The sequence below is a fragment of the Plecotus auritus genome, assembly GCF_963455305.1.
Source record: "Plecotus auritus genome assembly, chromosome: 4".
Taxonomy (NCBI): domain Eukaryota; kingdom Metazoa; phylum Chordata; class Mammalia; order Chiroptera; family Vespertilionidae; genus Plecotus; species Plecotus auritus.
Window position 1 is genome coordinate 166,884,033 of NC_137775.1, and position 9,002 is coordinate 166,893,034.

General features: G+C 40.0%; 1 pseudogene across 1 annotated transcript; it reads left to right on the forward strand.

Moving 5' to 3' along the window:
* Positions 1 to 5,197: 5,197 nt before the first annotated feature.
* Positions 5,198 to 6,058, forward strand: LOC308246370 (homeobox protein OTX2-like; annotated as a pseudogene). Its single transcript has one exon. The product of its transcript is annotated as a homeobox protein OTX2-like (transcript).
* The last annotated feature ends 2,944 nt before the right edge of the window (positions 6,059 to 9,002 follow it).

The following is a 9,002-nucleotide window of genomic DNA, read 5'->3' on the forward strand; positions in this document are numbered from 1 at the left end:
GTTGGTTGTGCAGGAGGCAGCCAATCAATGATTCTCACTCATCATTGATGTTTCTATCTCTCTCTCCCTCTCCCTTCCTCTCTGAAATCAATAAAAGTATATTTTAATACAGGATAAATAATGACTGAGGCATCAGTTTTCCTAGTTAATCCAAGTTGAGTTCTAGTGATCCTTGCATCATTTTCCAAATGCTCATACATCATCTGTTTAGCAAACAACTTCAAAATTTTGCCAGAAATCAACCTCAGATTGTATGTAATTTCAGAAAATTATCTCCTCCATCCTTCTTTTAAAATACCCTTTAGGGCTCTCTCTTATTTTCTATGTCCCCCCAAAATTAATGCTGGCTTGAAGTTCATACCAGCAAGTTCTTTCACTACCTTGGAAAATAAAGTATCTTGGAGTAGTTATATTTGCTTATCAAAATGGAGAGAGCTATATTCTTTTACTGCTTCTGTTACTTCTTGAGACCACTGATCATCAAATTAGCATCCTAAGAATCATCTGCAGAGCTTTTTAAAGCACACTTTTCTAGGCTCTTCCCCCAAGTTTCTGATTCAATAGAATGAGTTGGGGCCCAAGAATTTGCATTTTTACCAAGTTCCCAGGTAATGCTGATGCTGCTAGTCCAGTGATCACATTTTGAGAACCAGTACTCTATAATGTATATCTACCACTTTGTTTGGAAATCATTCTTCTTGCCAAGGAAGTTAAAAATTAAGAATAAAATTCTGCTTTCTCCCTAGAACTTAACAACATCACACCATCTTTTTTAAGTAATGGGACCCTCTCTGAATTCATTCATTTATTTAACAAATGTTTATTGACATTTGCTTACTATGTGCCAGGCACTGTAGTAAGCACTAAGGCAAGGGTGGGGAACGTCCAGCCCGTGGGCTGTATAAGGCCCAAAAAATCATTTAGTCTGCCCCTGCCAAGGCATTAGGGGTGAGTTAATAAAATGTTTGATCAAATATAGCACGCTAATTTTTAAGTTGTTAATTTTGTATGGCCTGCAAATGATGTTATAAATATCCAAATGGCCCCTGGCAGAAAAAAGGTTCCCCACCCCTGTACTAAGGCAACAAAGATAAAACCAATTCCCAGCTTGTAGAAAAGCTCCTATGCAGGGAATCTAAAGAGTAAATGAACAGATTCCCTCTGGGAAGTGCTGTGTTGGGGTTTGCTGGGGTCATATTAGGGACTTAAGCAGTAACTATATGTATTATTCTGAGTCTTTTGTATGGGAGGGGCAGCTCCCCCAAAAGAAGGGGCAAAGATTGTTCAATTACCCAAGATAAGCGATGCTGGGTAGACAAAGCCATACTCTGTTGTGGGAATTGGAAAAGATTCTACAAAAGAGAGGACATACTATGAATTGTTCTTATAAGTCTTTCGTAAATTTTTTGTTGCATTAATTTTTATTATGGTAACTTTTGTTTACCTGTCTTTTCCTTTTACATTGAAATCATTAATAATCTTACAAATCTATATTATAAAAGGACAGTGGCCGGAACACAGGAACGACCAAACGACCGGTCACCAGGAGGTGCATGGAGCACCTCTCAGTCCCTCCCCCCGGCCCGAGAGCCACTTGTGGCAGCAGGGTGGGGCTCACGGCTCACGGGGCTTGGAGTGGCTTGCGGCTCACACGGTGAGGCGGGGTTCATGTGGCGCAGTGGCATGAAGCGGCGAGCTACTCGCTCACAGTAGGTCTGGGGTCCCACTGGCATGGCAGGTCTGGGTTTCACATGATTTTGTGCACTGGGTCTTTAGTAATTATAATAAAATGACACCTGTATGACCAGGGTCAGGTTACATTTGTAATCTGGGAAGCAAAGACATAAGAAGAGAAAGGGGAGTCATAGAAAATTGGTCTGCTCTATCCAGTGTTGTTCTAGAAATCCAAAGTTCAGAGGGAAACTGACTCAGGAACCAAGAAGAGTTAGGCAATGTCAGAATTAAGTTCTAGGTGGTACCAAAGAATTTTTCCAGAAAAACTATTTTTTATTCTCCATGTGATTGGCGTTGGGCTTCTGGCTCTACTGGGCCATGTATACTGAAGATGAAGTTCAGCCTTTGACATAATCTCAGGCATCATCTTCTTTATTGGGTGTGAACAAGCCCATAACAATGTTGGTTGCCTTGTAGCTTCTCACCATAGCCTCACCTTCTCACAAGGGTGCCCTTAAGGCAGCCTTCTCCCCATTCAAGAGTAGCAGGAGAAGAGGCTATAGAAGAGAGGATTTCCACAGTTTTGTCTTGTACATATTGCCCTTACTTCTAAAGGTATGAAATTCAAGATATTGAAACCTTCAGCTTCTTAGCACACTTGATCTCTTTCTCTCCTCCGTAAACATACACATGCACGCTCACACACACGAGTATATATAATAAAAACTGCATTTACTTCTAGATCTAGAAAAGCATTGAGTCTTATCATTCAACAATAAGTATTTATTGAGTATTTACTATATGCCAGGTCCTGTCTAGGTGCTTGGGATCCACCAATGAACAAAACAGACCAAAAAAAAAGAAAAAAAAAAAAACCAAAACAAAACACAAAACCACAAAACTATCTGCTCTGCAAAGCTCACATTCTGGTGGAGATGTTATATTCCATGTGAATGAAAGTATCATATTTGTCTCTCAAATGATACTTAACTGGGGGAGGCATAGGTAAAATGGGAGGACCACAAGCAACATGGTGCGGACAAGTGGCTTCTGTGAGTAGGAGAGGGGTTAGAAAAGGAATGAGTGACAGAGGTAGATTCAACTACTTTATAATTATGTTTGGGTAAGACCATTTATCCTTTTAACAGAAATGGATAAATTCTATTAAAAAATCTAGGAAGCATACAAGTAGGCAAATTTGATAAATTAAGTGATTTTTTTTTTCCCTCCCAGCAAATCTATTTTTGCTTTTCCTGTTTTAACATTATCTGTCCATCAGTCAGTCAGTCAGCATTCCATCCTTATAGTTTTACAGTATGGCACTTCCCAGATAAGAACCCCATTCTTTTTTTTTTTTTTTACATGGTTTCAAGAGCCATCTGGCAGTCAGGCTGTTGAATTGAATTCAAGGATGCTTTCAGATTAGTGCCATGAAACAGGCAATTTACCATATCTCCATAAGGCACATTACTGTCCCCCAGTGAATGATACCTGACAGAAACAGTAAAGAAATTATCTAGCATCTAACAAGTATTGCTTTTCCCAGGATGGACAGAGAAAGGGATGCTGAAGGGAGGCATTGCACTAAGTCTTATCATCATTGAGTAATCACAATGAGTGCATTGTAAGTCATTTGGCCCACGCCAACCACTGTAGCTGGAAAACGTATGCTGTGGCACCTGTCCTTGAAGAACTTAGACAGGTGAAATACCATTTCAAAAGAAATATAATAAAAAAAGTCCAGTTCTCTAGAAAGTCCAAAAAGAGAGCACTCTGTAGGTTTATTCCTGGGGAAAGGGAAGTGGATCCTGCAACCATGTGTGAGACTAGAGTAGATTTCTGTCACCTGACATTGTTGCTGAGTCTTATGGGAACACAGAGCTAGAGCTCCTACCAAACATTCATCATGGGTCTCCTGTTCAGTTATCTCTCAGAAATGCTTACAAAAGTGCTATAGCAGAAAGACCTTGCATAGGACAAGGTCTGTCACTCAACAGCCCTGTTGGCTGCTATTTTCTACTGGAAATAGATAGAAACCTCTGTGTAAATAAATAATGGTATCCTGAGGCAGAGGAAGACTTTTCTAATCCTTAACAGTGTCCTTTGGGACTTGTTTAGAGATTCATGGAGTCATAAGGTGGGTATCCCTGGAAATCAGTTCCAGATTTCCATGGGATTCTGTATTGTGAAAATTGCCACATCAAATGAACAATGAGTTGGTTCACAGCTACTTCGGGGTGGATGGGTGGGAAATGTCATCACAATGGTTGTTTCCCAATTTACAAACCAGTAGGATTTTTTTTTCTTGGAAAATTGGACACATATGTAACTATAACTAGTATGATATTTAGTTTTCCATTTTTTAAGAAGTATGAGTAAATAAATGTCTACTATATATAGTGTTTTGTGTACCTGGCATTAGTGGAGAATGGGTTTAAGCAATGCTAATAGCATTTTATAAAATAATTATTAAAAATCTCTATGGGGTGAACATTTAAAACAAATATTTTCCTGAGGTCGTAGACTCAACCTAAAATTAAACCCACAGTTAGTGTACTGTGGCTAGAGGTGATCAAAGATTAAGTGGATTTGCTTCACTGGGGGTCCTCAGTTACCACCAAAGCACCTTTCGTCTCTGGATTGAGGCCTGTTCCTGTAATGTAACACATTTGGTTCTTTTACACCTTCTCCCCTTCAACCTCAATAGATTCCTGTGGCTTTTGTGTTATATTTTCATAGTCCTGATCAAATAATTATTCCCATCCCTCTTGCTCAGGCTTCTTTGCATCATCTCTTTTGTTGTGGATTTAGACTTGCATGAGCTCCGCTCCTTCTTGACTCCTCCCTGCTAATTCTGCCCAGGAATTATTCTATGGGTGAATAGAAGGTATTGACTGTTCAATGTGTTTTTTGTGTATTGTCAGCTGCTTTATTGCTGCCTTTCTCTAGATTTTGCCACTAAAAAGCATGGAAATGTTCTTTTAAATCACTAGGCTCCTGTCATGTCCCAATGGAATGGATGCCTATGATTGGGTGGATACTATGAGTAACATTGAAAGCTATGTCTAACTTGTGTCAGCAGCAAGGTGGTGAAGAATACAGAAATAGCTCCTTAGAGGATACAGAAAAAGCCTCCTCAGAGTGGAACCATTTTCCCAGAAAAAAATAGGCTTACCATTTTCTAGTGTTCAGAGACTTATAATCATGGTGAATGAGCATAAAGTTTAAGATTTCAGAGCAAAGCTCTTTGAGAGCAGAACCGACCTCAGCTCCAACTCAACCTCCACTGTTATTAAAAATAAAAATTGCTAGAGCAGCCCTCATTACGTCTACTTTGCTAGCTGGCTATTTGGAATTTTGAAGGATAATTTTATTTTTTTTCTAACCTCCCACGTGGCTGTAAGTTCCACCACTCCAAACCCTCCCACCAAGGACCCTGAATCTGTCCATCCCAGTCGAAGCAGGACCTTCTGGCTGGGCACCCCTGATTTGGGCTGACTTTGTGCCTCCTAACAACCTTAGCATGGTGTCTTATCTTAAGCAACCACCTTACCCAGTCAATGGACTGAATCTGACCACTTTGGGCATGGATTTGCTGCACCACTCGGAGGGCTATCCGGGGCCCTGGGCTTCTTGTCCCACAGCCACCCCACAGAAACAGTGCGGGGAGATGACAACGTGCTGGAAGCACTGTTTGCTAAGACCTGGTACCCAGGTGTCTTCATGCGGGTGGAGGTGGCACTGAAAATCAACTTGCCTGAGTCCAGGGTGCCGGTAGTGGTTTAAGAATCAAAGAGCTAAGTGCCACCAACAGCAGCAGCAACAATAGAATGGAGGTCAAAACAAAGTGAGGCCTACAAACAAAAGGTATCTCCAGCTCGGGAAGTGAGTTCAGAGAGTGGAACAAGTGGCCAATTCACTCCCCGCAGTGCCAGCCATTTCCAGCAGCAGTGCTCCTGTGTCTATCTGGAGCCCAGCCTCCATATCCCCACTGTCAGATCCCGTGTCCACCTCCTCTTCCTGCATGCAGAGGTCCTATCCCATGACCTATACTCAGGCTTCAGGTTATAGTCAAGGATATGCTGGCCCAACTTGCTACTTTGAGGGAATGGACTATGGATCTTATTTGACCCCTATGTATCACCAGCTTCCCAGACCAGGGGCCACACTCAGACTTATGGGTACCAATGCAATTACCAGCCATCTCAATCAGTTCCCAGCTTCTCTTCCCACCCAGGGATATGGATCTTCAAGCTTAGGTTTTAAGTTAACCACTTATTACTTCGATTATAAAGACCAAACTGCTTCTTAGAAGCGTAACTTCAATGCTGACTGCTTGGATTATAAAGATCAGACATCCTTATGGAAATTCCAGGTTTTGTGAAGACCTGTAGAACCTCTTTTTGTGGGTGATTTTTAATTATACTGGGCTGGACATTCCAGTTTTAGCCAGGTATTGGTTAAAAGAGTTAGATGAGATGAACTCAGACTCATCTTCTGATTTATCATCATCTATGCCTCATGTTACAGGAGGCATAGAAAGAAATATGAAGGTCCTTAGAGGGGCCCACTGACCAGCAACCTGAAATGGACAAACCAATCTAAGATCCTGTCATAGTTTTAGATCATTGGTCTTCTTGGTACTCAAAGTGATCAAAAGCATTCTAGCCATGTGCAACCAAACATCACCAAAATAAGCAAAACTAAATAGTGAAGTAAAGGAGGGAAGGACATAGCCTTCTTAAGCAGAGGTATTCCAGTGGTTTAGCCAATCCTTGGTTGACTCTTAGGAATGGACCGTGTCTCAAACTCACTCACATTTTATGACCAATTGTGAGTTGGCACTGAAAATTTTTTCAGGATGGTGTGAATTGTGCGACTGATTGTCCTAGATGCACTACTTTATTTAAAAAAATAATATTCATAAGGAGCAATATGTAATTTAAGAGACAATCAGTGTGTGTCTTATATAAATGGTACATCAGTGGTTTTTAATCTGTGCTAGGCTTCAAAACTGTGATCTCCTGTTATTGTATGCAACCTTGAACTCCACCTCTACAGGGGTTCTTCTGTGATTAAATAGGTTATAACTATAAGCAAAATTCAAAGCAACTGAATACTTATCTAAAAAGATTACCTTTGGCTGGAGGGGAGCTGTACTGAAACTTTACAACAAAATGTCTGGACAAGAAGAGTGAGAGAAGAGAAATGAAAGTACACTAATTCATCTGTCATTTACTGTTAGTAAGCCTAGCAGTAAAGATACATTGGTCAATTGCTCTGACCCTGATGAATTTATAAATTGAGATCAATGTTAACTGGAAAAGTTATATATGCATAAACTTTTTCTTTCTGGACTTGGCAGATATGTATAATTATATTAAAATGGTTCTACCACACACACACGTACATGCACACACACAGAAGATCTCATAGCTGTCATTCAAAGAATATTAGAGATCTAAGGTATATTCTCAAAGGGCAAGCACAAACTGAGCTCATCCCTGAGGCTATTCCAGTACCCTCTTCTCTGCTAGATGTCCATCAATAGTATCTATTTCTTTCTGAGCATATTTCAGTTTTCAGTCCTTTGAAATATGTAGCCATTAATTAGAGAAAGCTGAACATTATGACAAAGAAGGATTCTCCTGATATCTTCTTAAACATAAATACAATGTGTATGTATTATATGATCCAATTTTGTCACATGCACACACACACAACTCAGGGAACAAATAATCTATATATATAAAAGCTTAAGCAACCATTATGACTGAACAACCAGAATGACCGGTCATTATGATGCACACTGACCAACAGGGGGCAGACGCTCAATGCAGAAGCTGTCCCCTGGTGGTCAGTGCGCTCCCACAGGGGGAGCACCGCTCAGCCAGAAGCCAGGCTCATGGCTGGCGAGCCAGCTGTGGTGGTAGGCACAGTGGGGCTGGGATGAGTGGGAGTGGCACAGCATCAGCCCGGGCTCATGCTCCTCCCTGGCTGCCTGCCACTTTAGCACTGCTACATCCCTTGGAGGATGTTGGACTGCCGGTTTCGGCCCGATCTCCCCCAGGGTCCTGGATTGTGAGAGGGCATAGGCCAGGATGAGGGACCCCAGCCATGGATGAATCCATGCACCGGGCCTCTAGTGAAATTATATACACCAAACATTAGCTGATATCTCTAGATGCTGGGATTACAGAAGATTCTTATATTTTCCTTTATCTTTATTTTGACAATGAATGAAAACAATAAGTATTACATATTACAAATTAAACTGCAAGCAATTTGACTTCATACATAGAGGGCCCCTAAGGGGAAAGGGCTTATATTAGAAACAAAGAGAACAAAAAGTTCATGTTATAGTTATATGATTTCAAGAGGAATAACTTAGAAGTTTTCATAGTGACTTACTAGTTCTAAAGGTGAAAGCAAGTTCTGATAGATTTCAAATTAGTTTAGTTTTCACTGAGGCTTTCAATGTCCCCATTCAGTGTTTCAATGTGTGTTTTGTCTATGTCTAACACTATTTCCAGATGGTTTGGGAGGTAAAAAATTTCTTTAAGGCAGTGTTATCACATTTTATTTTCATATTTGAAAACAAACAATATTTTATTGTGCCCTTCTTTTATACATATATACATGCTCTTCTTTTGATATATTTTTCTACTTATGCCTTTGTGCAAGTTAGATCTTTTTTTTATTTAATGTTTTTTGATCTCTCTCCAAAAGCTTTATGACAGCTGAGTTTTAAGTGGTTGCTTCAGGCTACAGAAGTCAAAGATGAAATTGAATTATGCTTCCAGGCTTGGAATACAAAAATCAAGAAAAATTTCATTCATTATGATTAATTCATCCAGAAGCACAGTGGTAGTATTATGATTATATTGTATCTGGAATTTGGAATATTTTCTGCTGACATTTACATGGTAAAGGAGAAAAAGGAATGGTAACTCTATGCCTGGCAAACTGCTCCTTAGTAGACAGGCTGCAGGCTGGGGAGAAAGTGAGTAAGAAAGGAAAGAATAAACAAGAGACCAAGGGGAAGAAAAGATGCTATATATACCATATAGGGGTTTAGGTTTTTTGAGATTCCTCTCATTATTGATTATCTCCTGGAAAATCCCATAATATGTTTGGAATGATAAATGGCTTACAAGTCAGAGTTACCCGCAATACCATTTTTTATATACCTTGATTTGTCATATGTGGTGGTGTAAAAATTACTCACAATGATAGTGACATATACAAGTGAATAATTAAAATATTTCAGAAATGCCTGCTAGAGAAGAGGCATTGCTAACAAGAATCGCCTACTCAAATCCTTTTAT